The sequence below is a fragment of the Branchiostoma lanceolatum genome, chromosome 4 (genome assembly GCF_035083965.1).
Source record: "Branchiostoma lanceolatum isolate klBraLanc5 chromosome 4, klBraLanc5.hap2, whole genome shotgun sequence".
NCBI lineage: Eukaryota > Metazoa > Chordata > Leptocardii > Amphioxiformes > Branchiostomatidae > Branchiostoma > Branchiostoma lanceolatum.
Window position 1 is genome coordinate 1,718,171 of NC_089725.1, and position 17,985 is coordinate 1,736,155.

At 40.6% G+C, this 17,985-nt stretch overlaps 1 protein-coding gene across 1 annotated transcript in view; it reads left to right on the forward strand.

The window, feature by feature from the left end:
• The window catches only part of LOC136432208 (angiopoietin-related protein 7-like), a 111,332-nt gene that overhangs the window by 38,968 nt on the left and 54,379 nt on the right, over positions 1 to 17,985 (forward strand). The window contains exon 3 of the mRNA XM_066423251.1: positions 359 to 461. The gene's annotated coding sequence lies outside the window, so the exon portion shown is untranslated. The remainder of the gene's footprint in view (positions 1 to 358; positions 462 to 17,985) is intronic.

A 17,985-nucleotide genomic window follows, 5' to 3' on the forward strand; every position in this document is an offset into this window, starting at 1 on the left:
TTTGATGACTGTCGGGAAATGTCATACTTTACTTTAACGTTTCTGCTCATGCTTGCGCGACATTCGAGGGTCTGCATTAATTAGCATAAAGACTCGACAAGGGAAGAATCTTCAGGCAGGATCACCATTGCCGGGAAAAGGAAACACCTTTTGATAGTCGAGGAGGAGAAACCTGACATAATTGTCTTTAAGCCCACCTTATACGTCACATAGTATCATAGAATGCCTCTCGAGCATTTTTAGGTATGATGTACTATGGCCAAAGTGGGGCATCATGAATCTAGGGCTCTTTATGCAAATCACGCAGCTATGCCCCAAATTGAATTAAGTGATCTTCCTTTTTTTGTTTTTCTACTAGAATCCAGTCGTCAGTCTGATGCAGATTCCGATGAGACCACCCGAACAGCCTGACCGCACGTGGTGACTGGGCACTGTCGTCGTCACTGAACTAGTAAAAAAAGGTCAGTGCCATAAATGTTTTTATATTGCATTGTATTGTATTGTATTGTATTGTATTGTATTTTACTGTAGTGTAGTGTAGTGTAGTGTAGTGTAGTGTAGTGTATATTGATGTACTGCCCGATAAAGTTATTAGCAGTAGTAGTAGTATACTGGTTTATTCAGAAACAGCAAGACTTACAAACCTCCTGGCAGCCGCTGGGGAGGCTGAACTACGAGGCTGTTTACAACACCGAGTTGGTAAAAGAAACATTCTTACCTCCAACAATCACCGTTGGTGACATACCAAGACATTATGATTGCATTATAAAAATCTCAACGATAATACTTGATTAAAACACGATTTTAAAACAGCATATGCAGTATTAAGGTGGTCTCATGGGCACCGAAATGGCCGCAACAAAGTTAAAGCCCAAAAGATACGATTACTGAATGGTTGGAGCAATCGGAAGATGCTGTGGATATCAGTTGCTTACCGAAATGTTGCTGTTACAACATCTTAACATCATCGTCGGTACCCAATCGTGCAATTCCCCGAGACCTTAGTGATTCGGGCGAAAACTTTCCTTTACTTTTGTCATCAATATCGACCTAAGAAAATACAACAACTTACTTTTGGCCTTGGATTCACCTGCGTTTCGACTATTGCAACAAATGTCGTTGCCATAGTCTATAGAGGGCAGTTGAGATAGACAAAGTCAATTTCATATCTCACGCTTTTTGCGATAAAGCTTACTTATAATCCATCTAATCAGTATCTATGGTAGTGTATCATAGCCAAACCGTACAGGGACTGCAATGTATTTACATCCCTAAAGCCTAGGTTGATACCTTGAGTGGTGTCGATGCGGTATACATAAGATACAGACAGACATTAGCATATTGGATAAACTATTCTAGGATTTCTCAACCAATACGAATCGAACAATGTTCGTTTGAATGTGGTTGTTTTACAATTCAGCCATTTTACGGGATTAAAAAAAAGCACAATTCAGCACTCCAATCCAATTTCACGGGGAAGATATCATGCGTTTGCTTGAAAATTTGCCCCTTCATTTTACGATTTGGCTTTCCAGCCCTCCGGAAAAATGTTTCCAAGTGTCTTTATGGACCCCGACATTTTTATCAGTCTTTCTAAGCCATAAATTTTTATCATCGGAAGTCATCATAAATGAAAAAAATAAGTGTAGATACCCATCTTGTAGCATTGCACACGGTAAAAAAGATGCGTATACTTTTTATATGCTTTTCTGTTTTAAGACAGGAATGACGAAAGCAATCAGAAAAAATAATTTTAAACGAGGGATTCGCATTTTTTTTACCATTTACTGAGAGATTAAAAAATCGAGACTTCCAGTTTTTAGTTTTTATTACGTATGCTTTTAGCTGTTTGAAGTGGCATCGATTGGTGGATGATCCTGGCATGCAATATACCTACACATGTCTGTTTGTGCCGGAATGCATCGATAGGTCAATACCGTCGGCGCTCCAAAGCCATGTTCGGCTCTGACACCATATAATAGCCCGGAGATGCGCCGACCGAAGATAAAAAAGAATGGCGCCAATACTCAGTTGAACAGTATTGCATGCAGATTATATGCAGTCTACAACTACAACGCCTGGGTGTTAACTTTGCTTTAAAACCAAGGGGTAATCATTCTATCTCAAAATTGTTAATCCACCTCACTTATCATAGTGAGCCCAAATTAAAGATGGGACGAATGTCTAATGCTAGATGAAGCCAGAAGAATTCTCATATTGATTTCAGTGGTGTTAAGCCCTTGAGCTTGAACGGAGTACATGTATCTAATCATTAACGGGTTGAATTGCGGTCATGGAGACTGCAGCGGTTTGATCACACAGCAGATGATACGTTTACGTATGGAATGATCTTCCCCTAGGCCCTCTTCCTAAAAATTTGTACCTCTATAATAAGTTGTAATCATAATCTTGAAATCATAATATTTATTACACATTAATCCCAGAGAGCTAAATGCATATTTGACCAAAAGTGGTCAAATGGGTTTAAAATACCAAGACCTGAAGCACTATATATATACTATATATATATATTATACTGATGTGTACTAAAACACTATAAACTATTGTTGCATAGATTTTATAGATTTTACTAATTCAACGTTTATGTTTTTGTGCGAGTAAATATCAATAGGGTTAAGGATACAAATATTGCAAAACTAGTTCGGAGGAATATGGAACAATTTGAAAACTATAAGTTTGCAACTGTAACGGTTCGCGCTCGTATCCGTAACTTGAATATAATAGATCGCGTAAAGTGGCAGGCCAAACTCGACCCCAATCTCTTAAATCTGCCCCAAATTGCTCCCAGCTAACGTTGCTCCACATATTACCTCTCTCGGTTATGCAAAAGCAGGAAATATTTCTACTTTGCATCAATGCCAACATTTCCCCCGTTCTGATGTCCATCAGTAGTATTGGTAAATGCCTCCCAACCTCCCTGCGCCCAGCGATAAGGGAATACAATGACTGTTACAGAAAATGCACACTCGATTCACTCCTCTAGTTTTCCTATCGGGCAACAGGAGAGGCTTATGGTAAATGTCCAGTTGCATATAAGGTTTAGTCATAATCACCTTTTCTGACCAGTTCTCAAGTTAAAATCTTGAAGAATACCGCTCGAATGGGCGGTTAAGATGTCATTGTAGTATACCCACGTCAGCTATCATAAAGGAAACATCCGTGAATAGTTTCATCAGGCTGGTAAGTCACCGAATAGAAGAAAGACCCCTTGTATACAACAGAGTGTTTATTCAACCGACATTTCGGTGACCGTCTGTCACCTTCCTCAGGGCAATTCTGACCGGTTCGCTTTGCACTGCAGCTATAGGTGTCGCTGCTTACAAATGCGGTCCCAAATGCAAATTTTTACAAATATATGGAGATGATTAATGCGGTAGTTACAATGCGGTCCCAAAGGTGACATGATTGAATGTTTGGTTCTGTTATTATGGTTTGCCACATTAAATTTGATCGCAGTAAAGATTTTTTTCGCTGTATAGTAGTTCACCACATACAAAGCATTGTTCTGTAACTACTTTTTATCATCCTGCACTCTATATACAGTTACCAACAAAATTATTCATATTCCAAATAATTTTCCGTTGATATTGTTTTGTAAAAAGTGGTTTGGGTCTTGAATTACTGGGGTCAGGTTAGAATCAGTGCTAAGTATAATTACAGTAAACTTCGTGGGTCAGAGATACTTCATACATGCTTTAACAAAAGATGCCATTTCCGGAATCATCTATCCTTCTTCGAGTAAAATTGTTCTTGATGTACAACTGGCAGTTAAATGACTCGTTGAAAATGGTCCAAATTTCACCGTACTTCATTACACTTTAAGAACAAATACGAATTTACAAGGGATATGAATAATTTTGGGGCACTATGTGGATATTTTTGGGATATAAGTAATTTTGTTGTTAACTGCATGTACGCACATCCCTGTCCATAAGAACACGAGATTATTCAGGGCAATTACACATTCGATTCTTTGAACTTTAACGGTGGCATCTTTGTGATAATCACCTATAATTTTGTAATCTTAGCGCTGTATGAATTGATGGCATCGATCTTTTCATTTTAATCGATAGTATGCAATACGTTATCAATGTTTACATCAATAAGGGGGTTTGCAACTTAACCTTAGTCAGGATAAGTAAACGTCTAAAAGGATTATATTTTCCTCAAATCAAACTGATTTTGTTTGATCTACCTACGTGTCAATCCATCAGATTTGCCACAATCACTTCTTCGGGAGAGTGATTAACCTAATGTTTTATTATATCTGGGATTAGGAGCTTTAAGCCAGAATCACGATGAATGAATCGAAAGACATACTAGGTAAAGCTAAACGTAGACTGAGCGTAGTCTCCGAGCAGACCCAATGGTTGCAAAGACCGTATCCAACTGGCAGAATGAGTTTTTTTGCAACCCGACGGTAACGTTGGGTATCATAAATTTGCCATTTTTCCGATAATGGTTGACTGAAATCAATCTAGCAGAACAATAAACCATCCTTTTTTTCTATTATTCTGTCAGTATCATGTACTATCTTTGCACTAATCACATATATGGTTGATTTTGTCTCTAGTCGTGCTGACACCATAATATTTCAACTTGAAACTACCGTCCGCCGCACGCACAATGACGGTGTTGTCGGACAGGTGTGAACATTATTTCGGGAGAGAAGATTCGTCTTGAATATCTTACCGCTAATTACATTTTATACAGTAGCTATTCGTTTCATCCTTGGCTTGAGGAGAGTGCTATGGATAAAGACGTGTCCAAGTAAAAAAAAACACACGAAAAAACGGCCGTACCGCACACATCAGGCCAGTTTGGGAACAACCCGTGTGTTGAGTCGGTAGAACTTCACTCAAAGTCGGCCCATCGTCATGGTAACGTTACATTATTCATGGAAAGTTAGCTGGATGCCGTAGCAATGGTGATACTACTATGTCCATGTGTTCCTTGTTGTGTTAGGAGCAAACTTTGAGGAAAATATCTTCCTCAGTCCACTATCACACGCAACATTTAGACAAAAAAGTGTTCCTCACAAACCTTTGTCGTCTGCTTGACAACAGGATTCTGGTTAACAATATGGCGGCGGGAAAATACACGTGCCGTAGGTTGTAGCAACAGAGAGGAGTTTTAACGATTGATCACACTTAGAATCCAGTTGCAGGTTAGCAAAAGAGATTATAACAAGAGTCTTAGGACCCAAAATCTCCATGAAACTTTTTTTTTATTAAACCTGTTCCCCCCATTCTATATCGCTCAATGGTATGACCCCCGGCCACATGTTGGGGGCTCAGGTTCCACAGTGACCCACTTTCGCTAACTACAGGTTAGTAGTGCTACAATGGCCAAAACTGCAAATATAGATTTCCCCATTACTTAGGCAACTTAAGTCCAATTTGCATAATTTGCACTTCATTGTATACAACCCTCTCTAAGCTACCTGCCAAGTAAATAACATGAAAATCTGTCGCTCCTTTCTTCAGTTATTCTCCTTTGAAGATTTTGACAAATACGCCATTACAGTTCCAGTGACACATACCAGAGGGCCCAAAATCGACCTTGACCTTTCTCCTCCCCACACCTACCCACATAACAAATATCATTACAATTCATCTACACGTTCTATAGTTATGCTGATTTTACGCATTCGGTGACACATACATACACACACGGTGACCAATTCATACACACACGCGCACACGCACGCAAACACACTAACTTTGCATGATTTGCACTTCAGTGTGTACAACTCTGTCCAACCTACCTGCGTACCAAATAACATGAAAATCTGTTGTTCCTCCCTTCAGTTATACCCCTTTAGAACATTTTTACAAATAGGCCATTGCAGTTCCAGGGACACAAACCAGGGGGCCCAAAATCGACCTTGACCATTCTCCTCCCAGCGCATACCCACATACCAAATATCATTACAATCCATCTACACGTTCTACAGTTATGCTGACTTTAAGCATCCGACGACACCCATGCAACGATTTACCTCCTTACTTATGCAAATTCGGTCTCATTTGCATAGTTTGCACTTAAGTGTGTACAACGTGGTCTAACCTACCTGTGTACCAAAGAACATGACGATCTGTCGATCCACTCTTCAGTTCTTCTACATTGAAGATTTTAACAAATACGCCACTGCAGCTCCAGTCACACATGCCAGGGGGCCCAAAATCGACCTTGACCTTCCTCCTCCTAACACCCACCCACATACCAAAAATCATTACAATCCATGTATAGGTTCTACAGTTATGGTGACTTTAAGTGTCCGGTGACACATACATACACACAAACACCAAACGCAAGCAAAACAGTATCTCCATGAAAAAGCCTTTTTTCATGGAGATAATAAGTTGTCTTGTAAATAATTGTGTTTAGCAGGAAGCGGATGTGACATTTGTCTTATAACCAGCCGACAACCATGTTGTGTAATTCTCCCACGAAGCCCTCAGACTGTTCCAATAAGGGACGGAGAGTTTTTGACCTCGTCGCCTTCTAATGCATGCTTATCGAGCTTTTCAGACAGTGTTCTGAATACGTTAGTCTGTCAGGTTTGCATTTCTAGCGGTATTACTTATGTTGCATCTAGCACATATCCCTAAATACCCCGTTTTCGAAAAATCGCGAATTTAAGTACCCCGCGACTTTATGTTACCCAACGTTACCTGACAACTTCTCTGGCTGACTGGAGCTTCTCTGGCTAGCTTGTACGATTTTGGCACCGTGGACATCTGCTTGGAGATTAGGCTGAGCGACCAATCCATGGCCCAATCGTTCAGCTAATTTCATAGATAAAGAATGAATCTGTCTATGTTTTGTATGCTTTTTTGTGTTTGAAATCATGCGTCGTATCCATCTTTGGTCGCTCAACATTTGCTCAGCAATCGCAGTCTGTTTTCATCTACGCAAAGTGAGGAAATAGGCGTAAAGTGCATTTCCCAAGATCACAACACTGGGGCCGACTAGGGCTTTCAACCCAGAACCTTTAGATTTTTAGTAAACAACACACATTTGGCTTGTATCTATCACTAACACCGTGGAAAGTGGGCGTGGGTACGGCATCACCAGTGCACGCTGGTTGTTATTGACACCATGTTGTAATCGTTATTGCTGTTCAGGTCAACCCTATCATACGTCACAGACATTCCCGGATACTTCCCAAGTTTCCTTATAAGGCTATCCAGTTTGGAAACTGGTATTATCGCCACGATCGTCCTCATAACTACCCCAACTCGTCTCCCACATGCATATGACCGACCTGACATCTTATCTTACTCAAGCATATCTTCTTACATTTTTACATTTTTGTCAGTTGAGGCTTACGTATACTCTAAGTCACGTCGTTATATGGTTTAGTGAAGCATCATCCCAGCCGCATGGGCAACTTAGCTACTGCCTTTAAGTTCTCTGCTAGAATGCCTCGACACGAGTAATGAAGTGTCAAGACTGAGATCATGATCAGACGCTCTCGACCGATTCTTACGTCATTCACGATGACAGCGCGACAGTTTGATGACTTGATCTATTTCCTCACGCATCAGAGCTGTAGGCTGAGCTCACACCCGACGCGGAAGATCATTATTGAAGGCCCGGTTTCGCCATCATTCTCGGGGACGTGAAAATCCCTCCCCCACATACTAAGCCATCGATAACATCGATTTTGGTACCTCACGGTGCATTACTGGTGGCTATGGCGTGACCTTGAGTGGGTGGCCGCTCGATCACACAAGGCTTTGCCTGACTGCGCATCGCACGAGTGAGTGCAGAGAAGGGTCGCATGTCGCAAGCTCCACCTAGGGCGCTTAGTTTTAATACGACGCGGTCACATTTGTCGTGGGCCGTCGTACGATTCACATACATGCCGTAGAATTCTCAAGCAGGCTGTGACGGAAACAGCTGTCGACAAGGATCTAAGACAGCCTCTTACGTAACCTGCATTTCGTATACCACTTATGCACGACAATTCCAAGAATTTCCTTCAGTTGGCGATCGTACGACAATCGTACGACGATTGTGACACGATCGTGCCGTAATCAACACGACAGTAGGATCCCCTCAATGTGATGCTAAGCTACAGCAATTACACAGACTAACCTGTGCAATTAACAATAGATACGCAAAAAGACAGTTACTCATCACAAGCAACTGGATAGAATTTTGAATGAACAATAGAATTTGCATGGCCCCTGTGCGAGTATCTCGTTTCTACCTACGAGCAGGTTTTATCAATATTGATCAATAGAAATGGCTTTGATCAGCATTGGGGCACAAAGAACCTGCTTCTCCCCCTGATAAGAACGTATTGACAAATTGTCCATGACTATTAAGCTGAATGCAAGGGTAGTACCGATGACTAGATAAATTTCTTAAGAATTATTCATGCCTGCAGGATGCCTTCGACTGATGGTGTGCTGGCTGTTGTTCGTTTTAACTCCAGTCCATGTTCACGTCGTTCCACAGGTAGATGTAACCTTTAGCAGAAGAGACTAGGAGCCGCCAGATATTAAAGTCGCTGTATCCGCATGAGCAGCGTGTAATCATTTTACACAATGTTGTAACCCGAACTGCAGCGGTGCGATGTGAGCATTCTCACTCACTGAATGTGCTGACTCTACATCACTTCCTTCGTTCCTGAAAGTAGCCAGTGTTCTTTCTACCGCCATGAGAAATAAAGGTATTGTGTTTTGTGTGTGTGTGTGTGTGTGTGTGTGTGTGTGTGTGTGTGTGTGTGTGTGTGTGTGTGTGTGTGTGTGTGTGTGTGTGCGTTTTCGTTTCCGGATATTTTGAGGTCAGCATAACTTCAGCACTGGATGGATAGTTATGATATCCGGTATGTAGTTTCGAGTTTGGAAGACAAATGTCAATCTCGATTTTGACCACCTAGTGTGTGTGACTTTCGTACTGCAGCAGAACTTCCGGATTTTGCATCTTGTGTCGTAGACACGCCATGGTCTTAATTTTAGGTGGCAGATAGCTGTTAATGTATGGAAGAAGTGGTGTAGATTTTTTAGCCTCCTATATTACTGGCTTGCTTTGCTTTGCTTTGCTTTGGTGTTGCTTTGTTTGTTCCGCATAGCCGGGAAACTACCTTTTTGGAGGCGTAACACACCAGTTTTGTAAAGTAGGTACAAGCTACGGAAGACCGGGCTGATAACGCCTTGAACCACTCACACCCGGATGGACCCCGACTCTTTTCGATAAGTGCGGTTGGATCTTCAACGTGCTCGAGGTGTGGCTCTCCACAAACACGGGGCCTTCGATTTATGTTCTAACCGAGAGGACATCCTTCACACTACCTCTCTATAGGGGCTGCAACAGGGCTGTGACGGGGCTGCAATCGTGGGGCGACCAAATAATTTGACAAATCACCCAACGAATGTTACAGATAGATAGCGAATATTTTTTACGTTGTATGTTTTATTTGTTTTTTTTAAATCGTGCACCATAGTCCAACTATAAAAGCAAGGGCCACACAAGTCCAGTTTTGGTCGCAGAACGTTCGCTCAGTGATCTAGAGTAGTGTGGCAAATGGGTGTAAAGTACCGAAAGCACAAGATCGGGGCCTGCTAGGGATTCTAACCCGGAACCTTTAGAGTTTCAGTCAACGACCCTAACCACAAGGCCACCTTGCCACCTTTAGCCTGGTAATTTATTACTAACTAGTATGTTCTTAAGTGTTACTTGATATAACGAAATGGTAATCATGCAAATCAGAATCTAATTTGCATAATTAATTGGGAAATGTTATAAACCCACTCCATTAAAAGGTACGACAATTCAGAAATGCAACATATGTAACTGAGTAATAAAGAGACATTGATAAATAAAAGTTATGCAAATGAAGATCTAATTTGCATAATCAATGAGAAAATACTGAAGTTTTATACTGGTAGATAACTGGAATTTCGTACTTGAATGTAAATCATGAAAATGCGGGCATAATTTGCATAATATATATTTCATGGAGATATGAGGTCTCTTGTTACTAACTATGTTTTAGTGTCTAAATATAGTGTTTCTAGACGTTTGCTTCCTAATTTGCATGTGGCTGAGGCAGGTGATTGAAAAAAAGAATCTTATACGTAACATTCTTTTATAGCTTGTGAATGCTTTATGTGGCATCCAGCAGTCGCGCCGTTTTAACTTACAAACATTTACATGAGCTACTAGAATTTATCACAGGAAAATGTCTCCTTCAAGGCGTGAGAAAATACGTGCAGAAGATGGAGTAGAAGATGGGTTAAGCGTGTTAAGCCGAATTGCGTGGGAAGGTGTTTGATAGATTTAAAACCACGCTTATTTGACTAACCGTCATCTGCTCCCCGGCAATATTTCCAACCAATGAGAAAACCTTTAATTGCTAATAGTAGTGTTGATTCCTTTATAAGATCCCCAAGGGAAAACCAATCAAATTACGACAGTCAAACCTATCCTCGGCAGCCACTCAAAGGAACGGAGCAAAATTGGTTGCTGATACCAGGTGGTTGCTTCAGACAAGTTGGGTGGCCAGATGATTGGTACATGTTTATTTGTTACCAATTACTTCACTCTATGAGACGGCAGTAATAACAAAGGATTGAACGACAGATTGACAGGAAACAGCAGTTGATAATTTTTTTTTATTTTTATTTTTATTCAAAGAACAATTGGCAGCCCGAGAGCTGAATTATATTACATGACCTATACATCACAAAAATAGTTAATAGAGACATATTGACTAGCATACTAACAAACAAGACTGACAAACCTAACAGTTTTAAATCACAGACTAGACGAAATCATTGAAAGGTGGCTAGCACAATCAAAATTGAACCTATCGCTTAGCCCTCGCCCTGCTGGATTTCCCGAGCAAAAATATACCCCCACTGCTGAAGTCCCCAGACATTTTTGAAACATTAAGGGTACTAGTTTGATATTGCTCATTTCTATTTACTTCGCTTTACAACAACCGAACAGGTGCAACGTACGCATTCTAGAAATACCCTCAACCTGACAATTGTCAGGGCTAGCATACAGATCAAGCATGTGCAAACCGACAATCGTCGGCCTCAATGGGACTAGGGTTAGTGGGACCAGGGCTGGTAGAAGACCCCATTGTATGGTTACCAGGCTGGCGCATGGAGAAGTGCTCATTTTGAATGGCTGCTGCTGGGCTGAGTGACGCTGTCAATTTGGTTGTTGAGTTGGGCGTGAATGGCAGACTGGCTGGGTAAGACAGTTAGCTTCTAGGGCCCAAAAATGGAAATAGAAAAAAATGATGAAATCTTAATGGTAATGACATTTACTTACACTGTTTAGCACATTTGCGTAATAACTTCATACTTTGTGCATTTTAAAACCACGCAAAACTATGCGGTACGATGATCCCCTTAGTTTTCCGAGCCTACAAAACCCCCGGCGAAGATGTTCAGTGAGTTCTCACAATACAACAACGTTGTATTTTTGCATAATGGACGTCGTTATACATTGTGATAGTGTTATTTGAACTAATCATGTGTAGAAATGACTAAATACATTGACTTTCAGAATCTTGTTTTTGGGCCCTAATATTGATTGGGTGTCCTTTAACAGAGCGTCTTAACTGGTAAATGTAAAATTGGATGGGACTGTTTCAATGTGGCTTATGGCTGCAGGTGGTTGTCTGCGCCTGGTGGTTACCTGGTCAGGTTTGACTGTATTACGGTAGCAGGTATAGCACCGAGGATGGTTCGAGTACGATATGCAAGGTACTGGATACTTTATTACCTCCGTTTGCTATCATACAGTGAGTATGTAGCTACTCTTCCTGAAGTGCAACAAAGATGCCGGTTTTCCTATTGCTCACAGGTGCTTTCTACGTTCGCTTGCACGAAAAGAAGGCCAGGCGTGTGGCTGCAAGCCAGTTGGTCGGATTATTTACAGGCCAGTCGATTAAAACTATTTGCAATCATCAAGCTTCATCGATTAACCCATTTTAACCCCGGTTTCATTTTCTGGATATGCTACATTATTGGGCAGGGGAAATGTAGTCCTGGAGGCTTTCCCTACAGGACCCCATGAATAAAGCCTATAGAATGTCTGGCTGTGGTGATAATAGATTTGAAATAGAAAGAAAGTAGGGCGAACGGAAGTACAACTTCACCATAATATGGCCTATTTAGAATCATGGTTTTGATTTTTATTTATTGAGCCTTTTTACTTGTTTTTACGAGATTTGTACTTGTTCAGCTATAGAATGTCTGGCTGTGGTGATAATAGATTTGAAATAGAAGACAAGTAGGGCGAGATGGATTTGAACTTCACCAAAATGTGGCCTATTTAGTATCACGGTTTTGATTTTTATCTATTTGCACATGTTAAAATCAATTTACAGACATTAATAGATGAAAATAGTAACACATGCTGGGGACACAAAAAATGATGGCTTGTTCAAGGTCTTCCACCATCTAAGTCGGCAAATGATAACATAAATTTAACAAGTCATGAAATAATAATGATAGTTAACGATTACAAATAATAATGATATCATAACAAGTCAGAAAATGATAACGATAGTAAATGGTAAAAATAGTTACAATAGGGTAATTACATTAAATGATAGCATAACTCTGTACAGAAATTGCAGAGATTAAAAAAATTTCTAATGGTCGTATTGTATGCCCTTCCTCCAAAATTCTTGATGTAGACATTTCATCACGTTTACTTACCGTTTACTGGTTAAGTAGCAGACACCGTGTGGTTTTCGATTACATTACGTAGCAAGTGGCAGGACAGAGCTGGAGGGGGTGATCATCATATAAGTGAATTTGTTTGAGGAAAATAAACAGAGCAGTAGTTTGTTAAGCTTAACTATGTGAAGGTAAACATCATGCATTCCCTTGAAATTGAAATATGTTACCTTTCTAGTATTTCTTATTTTTCTTATTCTATATCTAAAGAAGACACCAAACAAAATAGATAGACACGACAAAGTAATATATAATTTAAAGACAGTTTTCAAACAAGTATTGCCACCACTTGTACAAACAATATTGAAAAGAACAAAACAAATATTTGAATGATTTCAACCGATGCCGAAACATTTGAGTTGCTTAGGCAGAAGTTTAGATTCCTTACGTAAAAAATGTAGCTATAACATGTTTGGTTGCCGTTGTGCAAATTGGGTAGTGAACACAATTTCACAGTAAAAACTAAAATAATAAGGCGAAGTGACCCGCAAAATTAAAAGATTGAGTTGAAAATCACTCTGAAACGATTAAAATGTTTTGCGCATAACAAACATTAATACTAATTAGGCACCATGTACCACAAACACAGCTCTTCCTTGTGCTCTACCAAATGAGCGCCAATGCATTATGGTGAACATCTGCCTTGTTCAATGAAACTATTATTTTACTTAATGTTTTGCTCGTACGATCGTACTTTTCTTCTCTTTCTGAGCAAAGTCTTGATGAAGCTATATATGTAGTGATATTACACGTATTACTGAACTCGGAGCAAGATGGGGAATATGAGATGTTTATTGTAATGCTAACTTCAGACATAGATTGAAATAAGTCGTAATTGATGACACTGCGCGGAAAGCCGAATTTCCGGGTCAGAAATTGCCTTACACATTCATGGAAATTCTGCATTTCCTTCAGAATCATGGCATTTCGGACCTGTTTACGTTGCGCGTCCGGTCCTGTACGTCCCCTAGATACTCCCGGAGATGGACCACTTCCGTGTACAGGAAGTTTAAAGGCCCTTACACACCCGGACATATACCCTTGAAATGACCATACACTGCAGGAAATTCAGCGTGTATTGGTCCGTGTGGCGATGTAATGTGCATAATTTAGCGGCAATTATCACCTAATTATCTCCCCAGGTTCTGTTCTATGTAGTGCGGCTGTGCGGTATAGCAGGAAATTCACCGTGTAATGGTCCGTGTGGCGGTGTGATGTGCATAATTTAGCGGCAATTATCACCTAATTATCACCCCGCATGCTCGGCCCGGCTGGATACACCCGGTAACGCCTTCAATATTTCTTTTGTCATGGAAAGCAGCTTCAAGGCTACTGCCCCCCCCCCCCTCTACTGGATTTGACCCCTCCCCACTTTCCCCATTTCTCACGTTTTTATTAATATCGTGATAGCGCCACATTTATTCCGTCTGAAATATCACTAATCGGTGTTTACAAAGATGTCTCATTTTATTCACGTCATAACCGCCTTGATGTCATAACCACCAGCTCTTCGGTTGTACGGATTACGATTGTTCGGGTAGTCCTTTGAAATGCCAGCGTCTATTTGTTCTAGCTTCTTGAAGACGTCGTCATCTGCTCTCGTCTGGGCATGAGTGGCGCAGAAGTGTCGTACTGAAACCTAGCCTGGCGGGGTAGCGCAGTCCGTATGATTCGTCGCTCCTATCAAAACGAGCGAGGGTTGCAGTTGCTTCACAATCCAGACAGACAAGCCGTTGCAATTTCCACATTACATTCTTCATCCGTCTAAAAGTCCGGGGCAAAGCCGTAGTCAAAAGTCCGGGCTGTAGTGCTTTTGAAGGACGTCACAACGGTAGCTCCATGTCACGATGTTCTGCATTCAAGCGCCTTGCTTCAGTCTCGTCGTAGAATAGTAACCAAGCTCCAAATGATCCCAGGCATGGCTATATAACACACGCTAGTCTACAAGAGACACGACAATACACATCTGCACACAAATGCCAACTCCTGAAATGCCAACTGATATATTTGAAAATGGTGACATGACCGTTGATTGGCCAATCACGCAACGTGGTTTTGAAACCACGTGCTAGAATAGATACTATTGGCCTGGGCTTTCTTTTACAAAAATTTGCATGGAGTTAGACACAATAACCTGTATGCCAGGTATGTCTACTGTATAAATTTAGTTTTGAACAGCCTGATTACTGGCATTTCACAGTTACATAATATCTGCCAGAGAAGGTGTAAAAACCTGCGGCTGTGTCTTATCGACAACGACAGCTGGGAAAATCAGTAGGCTAACAATGCAAATGTTGTATTCAAGTACTAGTAAATCGTTCTATCGACTAAAGTATATAAACGGCGACATAAATTGAATACGTCGCCAATTTTGGTCAAATAGATAACATGTTCCAGGACAACATACTATGGACACCATTCATTGCAAGGTGAACATGTGTGTGTATTGTACAGTGACACGGACCTATGTTGATAATAGTTCGTGCGTGTCGTGTGACGAAGTTAATATTTCTATCTAGCAAAGTGATACGCACTGTAGTCCAGATTCATGCGACTTGAAAAAACACCCCAGTCTGTACACAAAATGAATACAGTAAAATAAGATTGAAGGTGTTTTTGTGGCCTAATGTCTTAGAAACACAAACCCGGACAACAAAATACACATAAAACTGATGTTTGTTTTAGCCAACGGGCAAATATCTCTCCTTCACAAAAGCAAAGCTTCACACCAACTCGTAGATTTCAGAATCAGATAGACCAAAGATATATTGAGGTTTATCAAATATCGATAGACCACTTGTTTATCTACCGTCTGCAGTAAAGCAGAATCCGCACATTTTGACGTTACGTAGTATCCTAATTCCCATCATTGTATGATTAAGCTGTGAGGTTGAGAAAAAATCTCCTTTTTCGTAACAAAGAAACATTATCTTATCTAAACCTTCATCTTCGTTCCCAGCGGCTGACATCGACGGGCTAATTCTGCTAATATCTAAATTTGGCCCGGGTGGTCACCATGAAACAAAAATACTTTACGCCGGGCGTTTTTGGCTTCTGTCTGAGAAAAACCGCACCAGACAACGCAATACACATCCCACCAAAGCAATGAACTGATTGTTTATATTAACACCAGGAAAATGACAATTCTACTACAGTGCACTTTAAATCAACTCGTAGATCTAGGTCTGTGACTGTGATGGAACTGTAGGCTTGTGGCGCATGTTATGTAAACATCAGATAGAGCCGTTTATCTAACAACAACGTTAAACAAGAGGGTCTGTTTTTTTTTAGTTAAAATACTCACATTTTGCTTTAAATGTTTTATCATTGGCCATTTGGACATCGGTTTTCGTGTCGGGAAAAAGTTATGAGATTATCTCATACCCTAGTTAACCGCCTTTTGTATATTTAAGCTGTGGCTTTCGGGCCAGGGCGGGTTCCTGAGCGGGCGCGGGTTTCTGAGCGGGCGGGGGGCTCAGCAGGGCGGGCGAGGGGCTCAGCAGGGCGGGCGGGGTCTCTGGCGGGCGGGGGTCTCTGGGCGATATAAATGTCGCCCAGCTCAGAAAGATTGCGACCGTCGTTTGGATCTAGCGGCGTCCCGCGCGGTTCCTCGTAGGAAATGTCGGCACGTTCAAAACCCAGCCTCACTAATCATGATGTTGGTGGAGACCTTTCTTGTCGACCTAGGTGGATTTCAAAATAAACAACATTCAACATATTGGAACGCCAAGTATCCATTTTGTTCGGACGATCTGCAGCTGGTAGAAACATTTCTATCTCGCTTAATCAGATGGCCCCTTTAATATAATCAAGAAAATTAGATCACGTTAATTCAAGCCATTTTCTTCAGCTTTTTGCCAGTAGAACATAATATAACCTCGGTAATGTACAGGTAATTATCACCTAGAACGCACGAAGGGCCGTATATAATTATCATCCTTTTGTCATCCGTTTTCCACCACACGTCAAGTATAAGGATACCGTAAATTCCCATACACTTTCCAGGTCCAGGCGTGTAAGAAAAAATCTAGGACCGGACACGGCGATCCCTGAAACCCATGTACACAACCATTACACGGTGAATTTGACAGGTGTGTAAGGGCCTTGATACTCCTTGAAATTCGACTTTTAGAGCAGTGTGATAAGATATATTTTGGGTCCAAGTCCGGTCATTATATTTGATGCAGAATACCAACAATCGCTGTCAAGTGCTCCACGAGCATTGTGTTGTTGCAATTTAAATGGAGTTAATGTAAAAGCAAACCTGGCGTTGTACGCATCAAGAAAAAATCTGTGTCGTGTTGGTAGTTTATTACTCCCAACGTTCATCAAGACATCCAAGTATGGGAATATCCAAGAGTAACATTAAAATACGTTATGGAAAGGTTCTCCAGCTTAAAAAATAGACTAACTGACATTTATGACTGAGTTACTAAGTATTCTTAAGCTCTCTGACCCTGTCGTTCTGGACAAGTGACTTGTAGCACGCGTGACGTCAGGGTCAAAGGTTGTTGGAAGTTGATATCGTAGCCGACCCCCAAATGATCCAGTCAAAAATTTTGGTGAGTCCAATTTTTATAGATGTTGAAGAACAACATTTCCATATGTCATTTACCAAGATCTTTCATGCTAGAAAAATTCATTTCCCTTTTCAAGGCGAAAATGATATTTTCTCTTTGCAGCTGAAGCGACCACCCATCTGTATACAATATTGAGAAATAGATAAATACATATGAAAAGATTTATAGGTTTTGTCACAGACCTCAATAATCTTTCATGCTTAATAATACTCTATTGCATCCACATGGAAGAGAATCATATTTGCCTTCTACGAAAAACTGTATGAGTTATCAAATCTCATTTTTTGACAGATACCAGGCACTTTCATAATAATTGGCATTTTAACATTGCAATATTAGCTTCACTAGACTAAAGATACCTATATTCATTTTATTTAATTTCATATCCATCCTTCTCTTATATTTGTACAATTTTCTTTGCTCCCTTTGTTTTTACGAATTGTCATTTCTTGCGATGGTGGCATGAAAATAAGTCAATGACTTGAGCGTATCGACGGTTTGTATTGAATGTTGCCATAGAAAAAAATGTATTTGTAATAGCTCACGTTTTTCAACGTACGATGATTACCTCAGCTTCTGGGCGTTCTAACAAATGCCGCAGAAAATACATCTACCGCCAGGAAATTTATAGATATGAATAAAAGATTTACGACAGAAAATGAATA